The sequence below is a fragment of the Lagenorhynchus albirostris genome, chromosome 6 (assembly GCF_949774975.1).
Source record: "Lagenorhynchus albirostris chromosome 6, mLagAlb1.1, whole genome shotgun sequence".
NCBI lineage: Eukaryota > Metazoa > Chordata > Mammalia > Artiodactyla > Delphinidae > Lagenorhynchus > Lagenorhynchus albirostris.
In genome coordinates, this window is record NC_083100.1 from 94,888,070 (window position 1) to 94,910,257 (window position 22,188).

The 22,188-nt window shown below is 45.8% G+C and overlaps 1 protein-coding gene and 1 pseudogene across 1 annotated transcript in view; both read right to left on the bottom strand.

The window, feature by feature from the left end:
* The window catches only part of MGAT5 (alpha-1,6-mannosylglycoprotein 6-beta-N-acetylglucosaminyltransferase), a 364,482-nt gene that overhangs the window by 285,812 nt on the left and 56,482 nt on the right, over nt 1–22,188 (bottom strand). The window lies entirely within an intron of this gene.
* Nucleotides 19,414–19,951, bottom strand: LOC132521860 (glycine cleavage system H protein, mitochondrial-like; annotated as a pseudogene).

A 22,188-nucleotide genomic window follows, 5' to 3' on the forward strand; every position in this document is an offset into this window, starting at 1 on the left:
TTGCCTGGCATGTGGGATCTTCCCGGATCAGGGCTCGAACCCGAGTCCCCTGCATTGGCAGGCGGATTCTTAACCACTGTGCCACCAGGGAAGTCCCTAAAAGAATTTTTTAAAGAGTTAATATTCTACAACCTGCCTCCTTATTACCACCCAAGGTTGCAGCGGGAAGGAGTGACAGAGAACGGATGTGGAACACCATAAGGAAAGTGGTATTACAGCCACCAGCATCATTTTCCTAGCCCCCTTCACACCAATACCTACAGGCATCCTATTCCACCGGAGGCAATAAAACTATTTTAAGCTACACTTGCAGACAGCTCTGAGAAGAAATGTACTTTTCCCAGAAGTTGGCACAATGTGTGCTTATTTAGGGAGACATATCTACACAATACTAGCAATAAAACTAATTCGACCCATGGGAAGTTATTCCAGAGAGACGGCGTCACCACCTTCTCCTTCCTAGAAAATCCAAAGAGGGAGAGGAGAAAAAGAAAAAAAGCAAATGCAAATTGCCACTGGCAGAGAGTTTCGTGTTAAAGGTGCACAGAAGGATTCAAGAGAAAGTCAAGGTGCCCGGCAAATGCCTGTTCATTAACCCGGTAGGAGGTGCCACGCCATCTGGCACCCATGTCCAGTGGAAGATATACTGCTTAGGATCAATGCTGAGAAGCGAGCAAGTTTATTTTTACCCTTTTATGCACAAAACTACAAGGACATAAATGCCTGCATTGGACATACCAGAAAGACTTAACGAGACTGGAAAATGGGATCCAAAACTGGGATCCGGCAGAAGCCAGCTTTCATTGAGCTTGATTAAATAACACCCTCCTCCCAAACGTTCAGGAATCCCAGCAAACCCCACAGCGTCTCAGTTAGAGACTCCTTAAGAAACCACGAGGACTCTGGGCGTGTAAGGGAGGGGAGCCGGCCCTGCATCCACTGATGCCAAAAGACTTGGAGGGGCTCACATTCAAGGCGGGACTCTGGAGTTTGGCTGGGCAGAGGGCTCTGGGGGCGCCTCAGCGGCTAGGCACAAGGCCAGCCACCAGGGGACAAGACAGCCAATCACTGGGTGTCGGAACCCCTATCACACTGGCCACTCTGCAGCGTTCTCCCTGAGGCTCTCTGAGCCTCACATAACCAACCGGAATCTTTTTCCAAGTGAAGGTACTACCTTTTTCTCTAATAGAAACATAATGCTTGTCCAACGCCAAAAATTTGTTCAGTGCCAAATAAGCAGAAAATTACCAAAAAAATTTTTAAATGTTATCATTCCACCACTCACACTGCTAAGATTTTGGTATATTTCATACACACACACACGCAGTGTGGATACACACATGTATGTATCACAAAAATATATTTGCTTTCTTAGAGTCTGCTTTTATATCTTAATAACACATTTTAAATGCTTTCTCATGATAATAAATATCTTTCCACCACAATTTTAAAGCTAAATAGTACTCCCCTATTTCACCATGTTTTACTTAAATAATCTCCACAATACTAGGCATTTATTTTTCTCCCAATTTTTCTCTATTAGAAAATAACACAACAATGAACTGTTCCTCACTCTTACCTTTGCAATTTCAGATATCTGCTTACCATAAAGGAATGACCAAATCAAATAAGAAGATTTTTAGGCTTTTGATGTAGTAATATTCCTACATTTTCTTTCAGAAAAGTTATGCCAACTTATGTTCCCTATTAGCAAGGTATAAGAATGCTCCTATAGGGCTTCCCTGGTGGCGCAGTGGTTGAGAATCCGCCTGCCAATGCAGGGGACACGGGTTCGAGCCCTGGTCTGGGAAGATCCCACATGCCGTGGAGCAACTAAGCCCATGCACCACAACTACTAAGCCTGCGCTCTAGAGCCCCCGAGCCACAACTACTGAACCCACGTGCCACAACTACTGAAGCCCGCACGCCTAGAGCCTGTGCTCTTCAACAAGAGAAGCCACCGCAATGAGAAGCCCACGCACCGCAACAAAGAGTAGCCCCCGCTCACTGCAACTAGAGAAAGCCTGCGTGCAGCAATGAAGACCCAAAAAGCAGCCAAAAATAAAATAAACTAAAAAAAATAAAATAAAAAATGAATGCTCCTATACCCTATGTTCTTACCAAAGTTTTTATTATCTATATTTTATTGTCACTTAAAAAATGATCTGCCAATCAGACAGGTGCACATGACCACTGCTAATAATAATAGGAATAATAATAATAATTCAACCACGACATTCACCAGGCACTTACTATGTACCAGTCACTGTTCTAAGAGATTTACATTTGTGAAGTAGGGCTATATTCTTAACCCCATTGTATGGATGGGGAAAAGGAGGCACAGGAAGGTGAGGTCATCTGCCCATGTGGTAACTGGAGGAGCTAAAGTTTGAACCCATGTAATCTGGTTCCAGAGCCCAGGCTCTTGACCACTAGACCATACAAACACATGGAGAACGATCAGGAAGACGAAGAGAAGGGATAAGATTAACATCCGGTGGAGAGATCACTGGAAACACAACCTGCCCTTTATCACACCCTGACCTTTATTTACATGTTGAATATCACAAATGGTGGGCCATCCCATAAGTGATGAACACAGTCGTCTATTCTAGCAAACCAAATCTGAAAGCAGACTATTAACTTCCCACTGGCTCAGTCATCAGCAAGTGACCTGGGTTTATTACTCTGGCATGTAACTATTTGCCTGGTCACACTAATTACATAAAAGGAAGTGGCTTATTTGTTTCCTTGTGTAATAAAGGATTAGGGACCCAATAATTCCACCTCTTGGTATAGAGACGGCCTAAAGCGCTGAAAGAACTGGAACAGACACTTGAACACCTATGTTCACAAAACCAAACGGTGGAAGCAACTCAAGTGTCCATCGACAGAGGAGCGGGTAAACAAAATAAGGTATACATACGCAATGGAATATTATTTAGCCTTAAACAGGAGGAAAATTCTGGCATATGCTACAATATGAATGAACCTTGAAGACATTAGGCTAAATAAGTCAGTCACAAAAGGACAAGTATCATATGATTCCACTGATGTGAAGTACCCAAAACAGGCAAAGGCAAAGAAAGGCAGAAAGAAAAATGGTGGTTGCCAGGGGTTGGCTTGGTGGGGGGGGGCGCGTAGGAGGAAGCAGTGGTTGTTCTTTAATGCGTACAGAGTTTCAGGTGGGAAGATGACAATAGTTAGGGCGCTTCAGCCATCTGGGCCCTCATCACATCCTCATAAGCCTTTCTGGGTAATGCCACCCAGCAGACGTTGAGAGGGGATACAAATGCTCAAGAAGAGATGAAAATGCTTCTAGAAACAATCTTTAATTGCAGGGAAGGACTTGTACTGATGTGCACATAAGTGAGCACTTTGAATGGCAAAGGAGAAACAGACTCCAAGGAATGTACTATAAAAACCACCCCTGTACAGGAATCAAAGAACGAATGGGGAAACCAGGTGAGCATTTCCTAATGACTACTGAGCATAGCAAACACAGCCACGAGAAAGGTCTTCCCACCAGCCTGTGCATCAGCAGAACTCAGGTTTTCAGGGGCCAAGAACATCAGACACAGAAAGACTGCCCAGCCAAAAGCCAGATTTGGGATACACTTGTTGAGAAGGGCACCTCTGGGAGCCAGAAAGACAGCTTCTGACCACTCAGTGACTCACTGTACTCAGAGCATCACAGAACAGTTTTAAAAAGACTCAAATTCAGAAATGCTGTCTTTGTGACTTATTTAATAGAAGGTCACTATAAGATCCCCAAAGACAGCTTAAACACCATGAGACCATATAAAGCTATTCTAAAGAAAGGAAAGCTAGAGCTATCAAGGCTAATCACACGCTACTGCCTAACCATAAACCCAACCTGACAGACACAGGATTAGAGGGGCCACACCAAAACGAGGGCTCGGCTCACATCCCCGGCCACCATCTTGTATTTCGCTAACTCAAATATAATCCCCTCCTTGTACAATAAAGAATCTGACTCGTCTTTGTCCCTGGTTCCTGAAAGGCAGCCTATAAATCCTTGGAACTTCCCGAGTAAGAGAAGGGTCTTTATTATTCATGAGCCCCTTGAGTCACACCTGAGATTATGTAAAATGAGAAGACTCAGATTGGGGGCCGATCACCAGTAAGACCAACCCTGCGATTAGAGGGGTGGGGCTTTGAGGCAGCCCAATCCTGGGAAGAGGAAGGAGGCTGGAGACTGAGTCCATCCACGTGGCCAATGATTCAATCAATCACGCCACATAATGAAACCCCAATAAAATCTCTGGACACCAGGCTCAGTGGCGCCTCCTGGCTGTTGAACACAAGGATGTGCCAGGAAGGTGACACACTCTAATCCCACAGGGAGAGGGCATGGAAGCTCAGCATTTGGAATCCTCTCAGATCTCACCTATGTCTATTTGGATGCCTGATCTATATCCTTTAAAATTAAAGGATAATCATAAGTATAGCACTTTCCTGAGTTCTGGGTCATTCAAGAGAATTATCAAGCCTGAGGGAGTCATGGGAGCCCCCCCAGATTTGTAGCCAATCAGAAGTGTTAGTGGCCTGGGGACCCCACTTGCAGTTGGCATCTGAAGTGGGGGCCATGTTGTTGGGACCAGACCCTTTAACTTATGCGATCTGCACCAACTCCAGGCGGTTAGCAGCAGAACTGCATTGCAGTCCACCAGCTGGTGTCAGAACTCCCCCGACACAAATTCCCAGCTCACTCAAGTGCTACACACGGCTTCAATACTCAGCTCCATATAACGTAGCTTTTATCTGCTAAAATTCATGCCAAATGTTAATGACTAGAAATTTTCCCCCAGTTCAAATATTGCCATTTGCAGCAGCATGGATGGACCTAGATTATCATACCAAGTGAATTAAGCCAGAAAGAGAAAGATAAATAGCATGTGATATCCCTTGTATGTGGAATCTAAAATATGATACAAATGAACTTTTTTTTTTTTACAAAACAGAAACAGATTCACAGACATAGGCAACAAACTTACGTTTACCAAAGGGGAAAAGGGATGGGGGGGATAAATTAGGAGTTTGGGATTAGCAGACCTACCCTATTACCTATAAAATAGATAAAGCAACAAGGTCCTACTGTGTAGTACAGGGAACTATATTCAATATCCTGTAATAAATCATAATAAAAAAACATGAAAAAATGTGTGTATATATACACATATATATGTATATATAACTGAGTCACTTTGCTGCATACCAGAAACTAACACAACATTGTAAATAAACTATATTTCAATACCACACACAAAAAAGAAAATTTCCCCCATTCAATACTAGTAACAGCTAAAATGTTTTGAATAATTGCTATCTCAGACATGGTTCTAAGATCTTCCACGTGTATTAACTCACTCCTCAAAGCAACCTCACAGGGTGAGTACTGTTATTATTCCCTTTATAAATGAAAGCACCGAGGCACAGAGAGGTTAAGGAATTTGCCTGAGGTCACACGGCAAGCTCACGTGGCAAGCTCACATGGTCAAGGTGCCAGGATTCAAAGCGCGTTCCTCTGTCTCTGAAGCCGCCCCTTAGCCACAAGGCCAGAGGAAAAGGCGTGACTGCTGGCCGCCAACCCCTCCAAGGGCCACAGGTCACTACCCTTCCCCATCCCCACTGGCTCCCATTCTCCATCCTTAGAATGGCCACATGCTGAGTTCCCTGGGGAAGACTGCATGCTTTCTGATGATAGATTTATCCGGTTTTGACTGTAGCTCAGGAAAGCTAAGTTTGAGAACACTACAGCACTGGGGAAGATGAACTATTTTCCTGAAAGTCTTTTCCAACAAAAACACAAATTAGCAGCTGGATGGCTCTAGATGTAAATGAAAGTGATAAATTTCCCTGCAATAAATGAATAGATTCAGAGTTGTTCCTTTTCATTATCATCTCCCTTACTGCAGGCAGAACGGCTCCACGGGTGACACGAATTCCTTCTCCCTTCTTTTTCCCCAATTATTTAAACTCAAAAGTGCTACACAGGTACTTCTTCACTTTTATTAAATTAGTAGTACAGGTTGATGTTCTCAGTGTTCTTAGTACTGCAATTAAAACCTCAGCAGTCACGGTGGTGATTTTTCAAATATAAACGACGTAATAAGGTCATCAGCTGGCTGTCCTTCCGTTTCACGTCCTCTTTTAGTAACGCTTTTGAGCATGCCAGGCACTTGGGACTTGGCAATAAATCCGAGCAAGTTTCTGCTTGCCCTCAGGGCACTTACATGGCAGCAGGAGAGAAAGCCAGAAGAGGGACAAGTGTGTGCGTGTACTGCCCGTGTACGAATGCATAATTTAGGGAAATGGTCAAGGATATTAAAAATAGAGTGAGTGTAGATCTGGGGGACGAACAAGATGTGTGTTTCTGGAGTGAAATCAACATGGGAAAAGGGTGGGAGATGAAGAGAGAGACGCACCAGATCATTCTGAACTGAGGTATCCAATCCCTTATCACCATGTCCCTCACCTCCCCTGAGTCTATGCCTCCATCACCTTACATTGGACAACTGTCTTTCCTACCTGACCTCTACGCTTCCTTACAGCCAGTTCTCCACAAATGTAGCTGTAGTTCTCTACAAATGACCTTTGTAAAACAGAAATCAGATCAGGTCACGTCCCTGCTCAAAACTCTCCACACATCCCTCCCAATCAGAATAAAACCCTTAACTCCGCACCGCGCAACGAGGTTCTCCATGTTCCAGCACTACCTGCCCTCCAAACTCAGCATCTTGCTCCCTCCCCCACCCACACAGCCCTCACACTGGGCCACGCGTGTTCCTGCCTCGGGCACCTCATCCTGGATACCACCTTGACTCCACCACCATTCAGGTCTGGGCACAAACATCCCTCCCTGGTCTGGCGGAGGGGGCACTTAGCCCCCCTAGTGGAATTCAGGCTTGAGTGGGACATGGGGTTCCTTCCTTGAAGGGGGGGTGGGGTAGAGGGAGGGAGAGGATACCCTCACCCTTGCCTGAAATCTCACCCCTAAGGCTGCCTTCAATACTTTCACAGTGATCAAAGCCAACTTTTCTCTTTCTCTGGACAAGGGTAGTGACACCGAGGACAAGCTCATGGTGACTGACAGAGCCTACCGGCCTTAGCCCAGAGAGAGAGAAGGTCCCTCTCAGGTGGCATCGTGTCACAGCATAACAGAGATGGGCAGCCTTTACAGACAAGAGCTTCCCCGCCAGGTGAACTTCCTTGATGGCAGCGGCTGTCCTAGGGCTGCTTAGTCCTCACCTGTGTTCTTTCTGCCCAGGAGACTGAGCAACTCTCCCACGTCCTCAGGCCAGCGCAGGGTGCTCCATTCAGAGTAACTATCTCTCCAAAGCAGGCCTACACATTCCAGCTAAAGTCATAACGGGATTTGGGACATACCTGGTGGTGCAGTGGTTAAGACTCCACACTGCCAGTGCAGGGGACGTGGGTTTGATTCCCTAGTTGGGGAACTAAGATCCCGCATGCAGCGTGATGCTGATAGATATATAGATATATAGATACATAGATAGATAGATCATAACGGGCTTTGCCTGGACCATGTACGATGATCTGCTCAATTCTCCAGTTTGGGGAGAAGCAGGGTTAGGAATGTGTTTAGGAATTAGTCTTCTCTCTCACTTTCTTTCCCCCAGGTTGGCAGCAGGGAGCCACACCCTGTAAGCCACGGGCCTCAGGCAACATGCCTCTGTTTGGAATCCAGGGGTCCCCAAATGTGTGAAGTAGCAGAACTCCGAATGTCTTGGGCTCTGGGACACCAGGGGATCCCTTGGACGCCCTTCTTCTGAACCAGGAACAATCCGACTGGCAGGACAGGGGACATGTTGTGGGCAGAGGCCTCAGCATCGCAGAAGAATGCAGAAAATATTAAAGAGTCACATCTCCCTGCTTTCCTACGGAATGTTTTTTCCTTGGTTACTGTTTTCACCACCCACGGCACTTACTGGTAAATAAGTGATTGCCACAGATCTGAGCAGGTTGGGGGAAAAAAGACTCAGATTTGGGAAAGCTCTATCCCATCACTTAATCTCTTTTTCTGGGAACTGAAAAAACACCACTAGGATATGGTTCTAGGGGCTGAGTACCTGAATCCAGGTAAGCGCTTATACCAAAATTACTGTAGAAATAAGATGTGCAAAACATAGAGCCTTTACTGGGCTGTACAGTCATCATGTAAAAATGACAGTTATTTCCCTTAAGGGATGATAATTAATGCTGCCTTTACATAAGCCACTGTTTTTTAAGTTTTTCTTTTTTCCTGATGTTTTCCTGCATTAGCAATCAGCAGGGTAATGGACATCAGCGTCGGGCATTTTCTCTGAGAAATGAACACTTTCACCAACACGTGCCCACATGCAGAGGCATTCCCATTTGAATAACAAGGCAGGGGGACTTCCCTGGTGGCACGGTGGTTAAGAATCCACCTGCCAATGCAGGGGACACGGGTTCGAGCCCTGGTCCAAGAAGATCCCACATGCCGCAGAGCAACTAAGCCCGTGCGCCACAACTACGGAGCCTGCGCTCTAGAGCCCGCGAGCCACAACTACTGAGCCCAAATGGCACAACTACTGAAGCCCGTGCGCCTAGAGCCTGTGCTCCCCAACAACAGAAGCCACCGCAATGAGAAGCCCACGCACCTCAACGAAGAGTAGCCCCGGCTCGCCACAACTAGAGAAAGCCCGTGCACAGCAACGAAGACCCAACGCAGCCAATCAATCAATCAATCAAAAAGAAAAACAAGGCAGGGGGATGGGGGAGTTTGAGGGTATAGTTCTTGCCCCAGAGCATTCTGGGATTCCCTTGCACCTGATCACAAAGCCCCAAGAGGTTCTGCCCATACACTCAAAACAATACAAACGACTGAGGTGCAAGAAAAACTCTCCCGCGTCTCTAAAATGCTCTCCCCGCCAGACCGGCCTTTCCTCCCTGCCATTCAAACATTTTTGAGTACTTCTGTCAGGGACTGAGTATGTGACGATGAAGAGACATGATCCTGGCCCTCAAACTGTAGCGGGGAGACACACACGTCAAAGGATCATTAGACTATAACATAAAAGTGGAATCTACCCACTGATTCAACCAGTGTTTTCTGAGCACCTACTACATGCAGGGCACTGTTCTGGATGCCAGTGTACAAAAGCACGAGTACATAATAGACACAGGATAATCACGAGAACACAGAAGAAACCCATCACATTCTATCCAGGGGGATCAAGAAAGGCTTCTCTGAAAAAGGAAACCCTGGAAGGAGTCCTAAAAGACGAAAAGAAGATGGTGGAGGAAGGCATCCCCAGCGTGGGGTGGGAGCCTGTGCGTGGAGCAGAGGTACCAGTGACCAGCGACGGTCAAGGGAACTGTTGCCCTGCACACCTGGAACAGAAGGGGAGGCAGGGGGCCAAGATAAGTCTTGGACGGCAAGACAAGGTGACCAGGGACCTTGACGCCACAGCAGGACTTAGGGCTCCCCTGTAGTTGAGTAATTTTGAAGAGCCTGAATCCCAGGAGTGGCGCGATCTGATTCCCATCTCAGATATAATACCCCGAAATGGTTTTTATTTTCAAGCACTGCCTCTCCTGCCTCAGAGGCTTGAAAATGCAAAAGACGGGCAGATTTAGATTTAGTAACTAGATACAAACAAGTTTCAAAAAAATAAGGCATATAAGATTCTTCCCTGTTTTAATTAGAGAAGATGGTTAGAAACTACCAAGGCGGCGGGGGTGGGGGGAGAAAAAGAAGAATGTTTTTTCACAAATCTCAAAAATCAAGTGAGCAAAAAGCAGCTTCCCAGAGACAAACCGTCCTGACTTAGTAATTCTGCTAGAACTGCTCATTTTCATCTCCGCTGGGACCAACAGAAGCTGCGTGACAAATGCTCTTCACGTCCCGTGTGGCCTGCTGCCACATCACACCTCGGTACGAGCCACACCAGCCTCCCAACTTGGCCACCAAGCGCATGGTGAAGGAGCCAACCTCTGACAGATCCAGAAAGGAGTGAGTGTACATATTCTCACCATGGACAATGGCTGCAAGGAAAGCTATTTTTTCCAAATAATATTTTATATTAATTTAACAGTTCAACATTCCCAAAGGCCTTCATATAACATGAAGGGCAGTTTCAGATCCCCGTAGTCTAAAAACAACTATTCAACATCCCATTCATTCTGTCCCTATAGACGAGACACACTTACTACTCAGAAAATGGTACCCTGTATATAATAAACTGATGCAATGAGATTGCATTGCAATGTTATGGTTTCCAACCCAAATCCAGTTAGAAGCTCCTATGTCATATATCCTGTTTATTGACCACACTTTAAGCCTATCAGCTACTCTAGCTTCAAATGAACTTGATTGCTTCGATACAAACACAAACTCCAATTTAATTTCTACACGACTAACTGCCTTCCAAATGAAATTCTAAAGCCCAACAAGTGAGATCATAATTAGGTTGGTTACGTTTTTTATTATAGAAGCAAGCACGTTAAATGTTACTGCCTTGAAGGCCCATGTTTCTATTAGCGAAGCCACACATGAAATAGACTGGGGATTTTTCTTCAACTACCACTGCGAGTTGCCAAGATGTTTAACTGCCACATTTTGGAACATTTCAAATGTTTCCAGTCAGAATCAAAACTGAGAGATGGGTTAAAAATTAGTCTTCACTGTATGCCGTGTATAATGAATTCCATCACTTAACATCCCAAAACAGGCAAAACTAACCTTGCTGAGAAGTCAGGTCGGTGCTTATGCTTGGGATGGGGGTGAATGCAGACCTTGACTAGAAGGAGGCACAGGGGAGCTGCCCGGTACTGTGCAGGGTTTACTTCTTGATCTGGGTACAAAGGGCTGTGATAATTCACCAGGCTGTACACGAACCACGTGTAACTGTTCTTTCGTAGAATTCAGTTAAAGTTTAAAACATTAGGGTAGAGGACAATTCTTTGTCTACTCTCAAGAAGACCCTAATAGGTCAGCACTTCAATTCTATGTGGCATTTGAAAGAATGTGGGTTTCACATGGACAGAAATCAGATCAACAGAAATCCTGACCGGCTTTACTGGACATGCTTTCATTCTCTTTCATTCATTTTTCTGAAAGATCTCAACCATATTGTTCATTGCGGCAGTATTTACAATTGCCAAGATATGGGAACAACCTAAGTGCCCATCAATGAATGAATGCCTAAAGAAGATGTGGTGTGTCTAGATATACACAATGGAATATGACTCGGCCATAAAAAGATGAAGTCTTGCCATGTGCAACGATATGAATAGACCTTGAAGGTCTCATGCTAAGTGAAATAAGACAGAGAAAGATAAGTACTGTATGATATCACTCATATGTGGAATCTAAAAAAACACACGAACAAGAAAACAAAATAAATGAACAACCAACAAAAACAGGTAGATACAGAGAACACAGCAGTGGTTGCCAGACGAGAAGGGGTGGGGCAAAACAGGTGAAAGGGACCAACTGTTTGGTGATGGATGGAAACTAAACTTCGGATTGTGAGCAGCCTATAGGGCATATAGAAGATATAGTGTTGTATACATGAAACTTACATAATGTTACAAACCAACATTGCTTCAATAAAAAAAAGATACTAACCATCCTAACGGTCATGTGCGCAGCATGGGGAACACCCAGCGTGAATCATTATTTAACATCCCCTGCTCCATACAACACAACTACTTCCAGCAACAATCATGCAATAATCATCATTCTATTCTTGAATCATTTAGTTTTAAAATAACCATTTAAAAAGAAGGTCGAATTTATTTATTTATATATATATTTTTAACATCTTTATTGGAGTATAGCTGCTTTACAATGGTGTGTTGGTTTCTGCTGTATAACAAAGTGAATCAGCTATATGTATACATATATCCCCATATCCCCTCCCTCTTGCGTCTCCCTCCCACCCTCCCTATCCCACCCCTCTAGGGGGTCACAAAGCATGAGCTGATCTCGCTGTGCTATGCAGCTGCTTCCCACTAGCTATCTATTTGACATTTGGTAGTGTATATATGTCAATGCTACTCTCTCACTTCGCCCCAGCTTACTCTCCCTGTGTCCTCAAATCCATTCTCTACGTCTGCATCTTTATCCCTGTCCTGCCCCTAGGTTCATTAAAACCTTTTTTTTCCTTTGTTTTTTGAGATTCCATATATATGTGTTAGCATACGGTATTTGTTTTTTTCTCTTTCTGAATTACTTCACTCTGTATGACAGACTCTAGGTCCATCTACCTCACTACAAATAACTCAATTTTGTTTCTTTTTATGGCTGAGTAATATTGCATTGTGTATATGTGCCACATCTTCTTTATCCATTCATCTGTCGATGGACACTTAGGTTGCTTCCATGTCCTGGCTACTGTAAATAGTGCTGCAATGAACATTGTGGTACATGACTCTTTCTGAATTATGGTTTTCTCAGGCTATATGCCCAGTAGTGGAATTACTGGATCATATGGTAGTTCTGTTTTTAGTTTTCTAAGGAACCTACATACTGTTCTCCATAGTGGCTGTATCAATTTACATTCCCACCAACAGTGCAAGAGGGTTCCCTTTTCTCCACACCCTCTCCAGCATTTATTGTTTGTAGATTTTCTAATGATGGCCATTTAAAAAGAAGGTCATTTTTTTTTTTTTTTTGCAGTAGGCGGGCCTCTCACTGTTGTGGCCTCTCCCGTTACGGAGCACAGGCTCCGGATGCGCAGGCTCGGCGGCCATGGCTCAGGGGCCATGGCTCACGGGCCTAGCCACTCCACAGCATGTGGGATCTTCCCGGACCGGGACACAAAGCCATGTCCCCTGCATCGGCTCAACTGGTGCGCCACCAGGGAAGTCCAAGAAGGTCAATTTTAAAGTGACTTCTAAAATGCAGCAAAACATTTCTTCCATGAACTAAAATATGCACTTACCCAGCAATATGACACCTAGGAGTTCTCACTCTCTCACTGTTTTAAATTTTAAGCACATATTAAAAACTCCAGGGACTTCCCTGGTGGCGCAGTGGTTAAGAATCCGCCTGCCAATGCAGGGGACACGGGATTGAGCCCTGCTCCGGGAAGATCCCACATGCCGCGGAGCTAAGCCCGTACACCACAACTACTGAAGCCCGTGCTCTAGCGCCCACGAGCCACAACTACTGATCCCGCGTGCCTAGAGCCCATGCTCCGCAACTAGAGAAGCCACCGCAGTGAGAAGCCCGTGCACCGCAACGAAGAGCAGCCCCTGCTCGCCACCAGAGAAAGCCTGCGCGCAGCAACGAAGACCCCAGGCAGCCAAATAAATAAGTAAATAAATAAAAACTCCAAATGGTCACACAGTGACAGAAGTGAAGAAACTCAATTTCCATTTGTTCATCTTCAACTGCGCTATCACTGTTTATCTCAAAGCCGTATTTAAACATAAGAACATGTTGTACCATAAGGACGAAAGGCATGAAGTACTCCTAAAGCAGCTCCAACACGGCCGAACTGCTAGGAACTTAACCCTCAAATCAACGTGTATCACTCGGTCCACGTGTATCAGGGTCAACTGTGTAACAGAGTTGCCCAAATTAATTTCCATGTACAATACGATGCTTATTAAGGGGAACTTTTTTAAGTGTGCTAATCTGATGTGTGTAAATAAATATATACTCACACATATGTATATGTAATTATTAACAGCAGCAACTATTCAGAATTTAGAGGAGCAAAAGAGTTTTTCCCAGAAACTATTTTATCAGTGGCTTTTTTCGGATTTGCCCACACATGGTGGTATCAAACCGCAGACTGGCTGACGTCAGCTGTACAGGTTTTAGCCTCTGTAAAGGCTGCCCCGCCTGACAGCCCCACCTGCAGGGGTCCGCCCCCATGGCTCCACCCATGGGAGGCAGCTGCACCCAGCCAAAGGAACCCTGCAGACAGAAGGCGTCTGAAGATACAAAATAAACGTCCAAGTTCAGACACAAAAGCTTTTGTGTTGCGCACATTAAGACAGCCCTTGCAGTTTATAGTGAGGGTAAAGCAGGGTTTCTCAACGTCAGCACCGTTGGCTATTTGGGCGGGCTAATTCCTTGCTGTGGGACCGTCCTGCATGTTACAGGATGTTAATCTGCCTGCCTGGGCTCTCTCCACTGCATACACAGACATACACTCCCATACCCTTGGACCAAGATGTAACAAAGGTCGCCCTTCACCAACAGCTCAGAGGCCCTCGGGTGGAGGTTAGAACACCTTGGGAAGAAACGCAGGAAATCAAGCCCAGTGCTGCCCCAGGGAAGGGAGACGTGGTTTATTTTTAGAGCTCCCTTTTCATTCTTAGCAAATGCATCTATTTCTTATTCAAACACACATTTAATTAAATACACAAAGAGAGGGTGTGCCACTGAAAAAAATGCCGGCAGCCCTCTCAAATTATTTTTCCTTTATTTTCAAATATTTACCTAATGAACGGAAACAAAACGAACATCTTTCCCAAAAGGCCATCCCAGCCCAAGAGAGATATTCTATAAACACGGGCATAAATGACCACTGTAAAGAAAATATTTCCGGACATGCCTCCACCCCCGAATCACTTCTTTTACACACGATTCTAACTTGCTGTGCTTCCTCCAGATCAAAGCAGCGTGGGAGCCGCAAATCAGAACAAGCAGCAAGGTAAGCATAGTGTCCCCAGACAGACTTGGGAGAGGCAGCCTGGGTATTGCAAAAAAAGAGCCTGGGATTCGGGGACAGGAAACCTGGATCTGAGCCTCTGTTCTACCACTTTCTCACCCTGGGGCTCTGACCAAATCACAACCTCCCAAGATGCCAGCTTTTATTTATGAAATGGAGGGTGACGTGTGCTTCTAAGAGCTGCCTTGAGAACTAACTATTGGAACTAAGTGAAGGTTTTCATCCAGGTGTCAAATGTTATTACCTTTATTTTAGAATTACACACATCACCAGTCTCAGCCAGAGGTAACTGCTGGCTTTACCAATAGGAATTTTGTCACTGGAAACAGCCCCAGGGTTGGTTCCAACAGCATGAACAGCAGATCCAGAAGGTGGAAAAGAGAAGGAAACGTGAAAGCGTAGAGCACAGGAGCGAAGGACAGGGAAGCCAGACTGCCTGGGTTCTCATCCCACTGGGTGACGCTGGGCAACTTGTTTGACTTCTACATGCTTCAGTCTCCACCTACAAACTGGGGATAACAGTGGCACCGTCGGTGCCCATTATTTGCGGTAGTGATACTTTACAAAAATCTCTGTGAACACTGACTTGGCAAATATTAAACCAGCGATCCTAGGGGAAGGGAATACGGGCTTAGGTTCCTGTAAGCCTCTGGTCAGAACATTTTTGTCCACTGATCAACACGTAACCATGGGGACTTCCCTGGCGGTCCAGTGGTTAAGACTCTGCGCTTCCACTGCAGGGGGCAAGGGTTCAATCCCTGGTCGGGAACGAAGATCCCACGTGTCTCGTGACCAATAAATAAATAAATACATACATAAAAAATTTGCTGTCACCTATTAAAATCTTTTTAAAATCAGAAATAAATTATTTTTAAAAATACATAACCATGTTTTATGTCCTTCAGTTTTAAGACACCTTATTTAATATATGCGGTTGATTCATCAATATTGAACTCACAGCCAACAGGACTATAACTCATGCTTGAAGAAGCTTATCTAACACACCTGTTTTCTCCCTAAGGCACAGCACAGCCTTCTAGCACTTCGGAACTCTAGATATAATTCCAGTACTACCCTTAGGGGCCATTTTAAACAACAAACTCACCAACCAAAAAAAAAAAAAAAGCTCAAAAATGCCAAGAGTTGCACTAATGAGACCACGAAGAGGACACCTTGTTATAGTAGGAGACCTGAAACAGGAAGGCAGAGCATCTCCTATCTGAGCTGGGAACATGCACATCAGTATCTCAAATTTTCCTCCACTCTGTGTGTGTCTACAAAGGGTCGCACAGTGCTACAACTACTGATTTGAGCGTTATACAAATAGGTTGTAACAAGGAGGCAAATTTGCACATACAGAATCCGCAAATAATGAGGATCAACTGTACCAGACTCACAAAGTAGCTCTGATGATTCAATGAATGGATACAGATAAAGCACTGAGAACTTCCCCATGTGCAGGAAGCACTCCACAGATGTTATTATTGGGGAGTCAAATATGTCCATAACATATCACATGGTGTAAAAGGCTTAACAAAACTGTGAAAAAAGAACTTAGATGGTGGTAGAGAACCACAGGCGAGGGAGTATGGCAAAGAATAAAGAAATCAAAAACCAAAACTCAGGAAATTTCTTCCCTAAAGGAATCTTCCACTTAACCTATTTAACTTTCTTTCTCTCCACCAAAAGGTTACACTCCCCAGGCCAGTCGTCTACCGTTCCGCTCTCACATACATTCTCTGGATGCTTTGTCCTTTTTGCAACGTATGGTAGGAAACTACATTTCCCCAACTCCCTCACCAACTGGCTTCCAGGTAGGGTTGGCCTGCGGGAGACAGCAGCAGCAGCTGGGAGGACAGGCACAGGGAAGAGGTCGGGGTCGCTCATCCACTTTCCATCCACGCACCAGCATCTCCTCCAGGGATGCAGCCCTTTCCAAAGGGTTCTACTTCCCGTTTCTGGTAACACTTGCAACTCCCATGCTCCCTGCAGTCCTCGGGGTGGATTTCTTCTGGTGGCTGCAAATCTCTGGGTTGTCACATGCTCTTTGGTACATCAATATCACCTCTTCCGTCACCTACAAACCCAGTTTTCTGTAGTAGGTCCTCTGGTCAAAATGCCTAGTCCAGTTATCCTGACTGACATGATACCACATGTGGCTCCAAAAGGATGCTAAACCTGCAACTCTCCTGCCAAGACCAGCTCCCCTACACACACACACACACACACACACACACACGCGCACGCGCACGCACACGCACACGCACACACACACACACCCTGTCCTTCCCACAATCTCACCTCACATTCAGACTCTCTGGATTGAGGACAAATAAAGGTGCTTTGGTTTGCTTTCTTTTAATTCACTGCTGCCGGAAGAAAGTGCACTTACAAAACTATTAGAGTTACTTCAGCTTTTTATCAAGTACGTTACCTCCCCCTTTCAACAAGGGTTACAGGCTGCCCCTGCTCCAACCGTCTCCTTCTGCTTAAGTGCTATTTACTTTTAAAAGACTAAGCAGTACTCTCCCCTCACACATACCTTGATTAAAAAAAAAAAAAATCCAAATGTGGCCGATGGCACATGGCCAATTTCCTCTCACGGTCAGCACTAGTCATGGCTGCTGACAGCGGCCAGTATAATCAATGTCCATTAATTCTGAGGCAATTTCCAATCTTCTCTTCCCATTGTTTCTTACTCAGGGCATAAAAATGCAACGCCTGACCATAATCACGAACAGGCGTAAAAGAGGAGTAAACAAGTTCAGGTGGATAAAAGAATGCAAGAGTGAACAAGATTCTGATAAGTGAATCACAGAAGCAGGAGAAAGGGGGCCTGTGGGCAATGCTCGCTACTCACTGAATGCCTGTTCCCTTCTCCTCCCTAGACGCACAGGTGGATGACGTGTCCCAGCAAGGTGAGGCCAGGGGACCTGCGTCTGTGCCCCCTTCCAGGGGGCTAGAATGAACGCCACCGCAGGGTGATCCTGGAGGGCAGGGGTTCACGAAGTCAGCGCCTATTTAGCCTTGGTCGTTAAATGACTTTTTTTCTTTAATTGAAGTAGAGTTGATTTTAAATATTGTAATAGTTTCAGGTGTACAGCAGTGATTCAGTTATACATATATATGTATATATCTATATTCCTTTTTCTCTGATTCTTTTCCATTTTAGGTTATTACAAGATATTGAATATTGTTTCCCATGCTATACAGTAAATCCTTGTTGTTTATTTTATATATAGTAGTATGTATCTGTTAATTCCATACTCCCAGTTTATCTCTCACCCCTCTCCTTTGGTAACCATAAGTTTGTTTCCTATGTCTGTGAGTCTGTTTCGTAAATAAGTTCATTTGTACTATTTTTTTTTAATTTTTTTTTTTTTTTTTGCTGTACGCGGGTCTCTCACTGTTGTGGCCTCTCCCGTTGCGGAGCACAGGCTCCGGACGCGCAGGCTCAGCGGCCATGGCTCACGGGCCCAGCCGCTCCACGGCATGCGGGATCTTCCCGGACCGGGGCACAAACCCGTGTCCCCTGCATCGGCAGGCGGACTCTCAACCACTACGCCACCAGGGAAGCCCCTTGTACTATTTTTTAGATTCCACATAGAAGTGATATAATATTTGCCTTTGTCTGACTTACTTGACTTAGTACGATAATCTCGAGGTCCATCCATGTTGCTACAAATGACATTATTTCATTCTTTTTTATGGCTGAGTGATATTCTGTTGTATATATGTACCACATCTTTATCCATTCATCTGCCGATGGACATTTAGGTTGCTTTATGTCTTGGCTATTGTGAATAGTGCTGCTATGAACACTGGGGTGCATTTATCTTTTCAAATTCGACTTTTTCCAGATATATGCCCAAGAGTGGGATTGCTGGATCACTCGGTAACTATTTTTAGTTTTTCAAGGAACCTCCGTACTATTCTCCATAGTGGCTGTATCAAACTACATTCCAGCCAACAGTACAAGAGGGTTCCCTTTTCTCCAAACCCTCTCCAGCATTTATTATGCTAAATGACTTCTTAAAAGGGGTAATTTCTCCACCTCCACCAGCCTAAAACTATGAACTAGGAAAAAGAAACTTGCACTGGGTATGACTATACGTATAGACACACACACACACACACACACACACACACACACACACACACACACACAGAGGTCCTTCTGTTACAGAAGGTCACAAACGCAGGACGTGTGCCTTTCAAATGAGCTGGGCAGACATCTGGTCAAGGTGGCCAAAGGCGTATATGAAATAACCCCCAGCAGGTCCCTTCCAGACGGATCTCTATAAAGAGAGATCACCATTTGGGTGAGGAACACAGAAATGGGCACTGTTCCTGGTTCCTCACTCATCTCCTGTCGGGGAGAACAGTGCCCTGCAGACCAATAACACTTTCACTTTGTAGCATAAAAACCAGGATTCAGAGAGGTCAGGGTGGGCCCTCCAGCAGAAACAGAGCTGAAACCCCCATCTCCCAGGTCAGTGCTACTACTCAAAGCGGGTGGGAGCATCCACAGAGGGGGGCCAGTCCACCAAGTGTTTCTGGTCTTTGAAGAGCTAAGTACCAAAACTGAGGGTAAGTGTCCTTTTAACTTTTACAGTCAGTGGACAAGGTAACTCTATGTCTTTGAATCTCATAATAAAATTGAAGGCTAGTATTTTATACTTTTTTTTTTAGATTAAGTTGTTTCAAACTAGTTTATTTAGGGGTTCCATTTTCACTCCTCAATAGATTTTACATATTTCTCATATGCTTCTTCACTCATTAGTTCATCTAGTTCTGAAGGGTTACTGAGTGTCATCTTGATCAGCCAACCATCTTCATAGCAAGATTTGTTGACAAGTCCTGGATTTTCTGCCAGAGCTTCATTAATTTCAGTTAATTCTCCTGATAGAGGAGAATAGAGTTCACTAGCAGCTTTCACACTTTCCAAAACACCAAATTCCTCGTTTGTTCAATTTTGTCCCAACTTCAGGCAGACTACAGTAAACAACATTTCTCAAAGCTTCCTGTGCAAAATTGCTGATTCCCACTGTTCCAACACCGTTTTCTGCTGTTACCCATTCATGTTTGTCTGTGAATTTACGATCCGACAGCAGAGCGGGTCCGGTGCGCAGCGCCCGTACGGCGCCCGCCCGCAGTCCCCAGGGCCGCGGCGGCCAGGGCACGTTGGGCGCAGAGACGGCGCGCAGGCTGCAGACCGCGGCCCGCACGCTCCGTGCCACTCGCAGCGCCATGTGCGCAGGGGACAACTTTCTTCTTTCTTTAATCTCACTTTTTCTAGCAATTTATTTTTATGGTACCAGACCATGATGATTTAGAATTTTAAAAAACGGTTCCAGGCTTCCCTGGTGGCACAGTGGTTGAGAGTCCGCCTGCCGATGCAGGGGACATGGGTTCGTGCCCCGGTCCGGGAAGATCCCACATGCCGCGGAGCGGCTGGGCCCATGAGCCGTGGCCGCTGAGCCTGCGTGGCCGGAGCCTGTGCTCCGCAATGGGAGAGGCCACAAACTCTTCAACCAAATTCCCATGGCCACCACACCCCCTTCCCCAATCCTTCCTGACTCACCCTCACCCAGGCTCTCCTCTACCTTTCACCCTTCCTTTCCAGCAGGCATCTCCCTTTAAATGGGTGGTGGTAAACTTTCCGGTAGCCCCTCCAATGCATGCGCAGTGGGCACTGACTCCTGTGAGCCATCCTGAGCTCAGACCAAAAGGAAGAGTTAAAAGTAATCAGTCATTCATCCACACAGCCTAAATAACACAGGACTCCGGTCCCAGAAAGCCATCACGGTAAAAGAAGAAAAAAACCGTCCGTGGCCCTTACCCCGCGTTAATTAACCCGAGGGAGAGCCTCAGCCTACCCAACAGATGCTCTCTATCCATCACCTAAACCTGAGACGCAAAGTAAAGGAACCTTCGCCTGTCTCCTCCAGGGAGGTCGACATACGTGGAGAGATGCCACGCCGGCTTGGGGAGAAAGGAGAGGTTACTGACAGAGTGAGTCACGTGTGCGGCATCAGGTATGATGAAGTGTATTATGGGAAGGGGACGTGGAGACGGCATTAGCTCTGTCCAGCGGGACCCACTGCACTGCCCATTACAAGGGAGCCCTGAACTAGTGGAGGAGGAGAACTTGGGGAGAAGGATTTAAACACATACACCTCCTTGAAAATGAATGAAGAGAAACCGTCTAGACGACAATGACGGGACAGTGACGTAACGAACGAAACCATAGGAAAGGGCGGAGCCAGGCAGCACCAACCCTCCCCGGAGCGTTCCAGGCAGGCCACGTGTTTTAGACTTTCCAGGGACAAAAGGATGGTAATTTTAACAGACGTCAACATCGGCACCTTTCACAGTTACTAAGACGTGTCATCCACGAGTTCAGAAAGGCAGGGACTCGAGGGGGATGTAAATGATCAAGTATTCCACTAAGTCACTGCACTTGTCTGGGTATTTGAAATATTTAAACATTTTTCAGTATTTTTTTTCAAGTATCGCCAGAGAACAGACACATGACGCTGTTTTGAAACGTCTTGCCACAAACCGGGAATTCTGATTAGATCCAGTCCAAACCAGGCATGCCTTGGGAAGACAACTGCTCTGCTGTTCCACGTCTGGCCTGGTGACAAGGGGCAGCCCCAGCCCTGACCTCTGCCCTGCACCCCACCTTTCCCTGGGGCAAACAGGGCATCGAGGTTAATCCAACATGCCCAGCTATCAATGGGCGGCAGCTGTCTAGACAGACTGCAGGCAACTCTTGGGCTTGGAGAAGGAGGGCCGAGATGGAGATCCAATGTGCACCACAGGCAAAGGGCCGGGAAGGTGACAACCATCCTCAGCTGACTCTCTTCCCAAATCCTGTGGCCACCATCAAGCTGGTTCAAGAGCCTGTCCCTGCCCCACTCCAGGCAGGCCATGCAGTGGACGCGGCTGCACGGCACACAGCCAAGGTCAGGCACTGACGTTTCCCAAGACGTGACTAACAGCCTGGGAACCACAGAAAGCAATCTGAGCACGGACAGTGAAGGCTGTTTCATCTTAATTGCATCCAAGACTTGCCATCTAAGCCCCCATTTGTGTTACACCTCTTCCAAGATTACTCATCTTTGATGCCAACAGGAGAACGCCATGAACTTGAAAACTCCATCATCTGGATTTGTTGATGACTGTATTTCAACACCTGCATGAGCAGGATGAAAAGAAAATGAAACCAAATTTTTCCTGCCTATAACACCTGTTTCTTTTTGACACTCATTGGCTCGGCTCATCCTGCTGCCACATGCCAGGTTGTATACTCGCCACCGGTGGTGTGAAAAGGAATAAGGCCAATCCTCGTGCTCAAGGAATGTACAGTCTAGACAGACCCACGGTGAGGAACACGCCTTCTGCTGCCCTCCTGCGCCTTAGCCTTCTCCTCTGGCAGTGTGTGTTAACGAGATCCGCTGGGGTGGCTATGGTTTTAACTTCC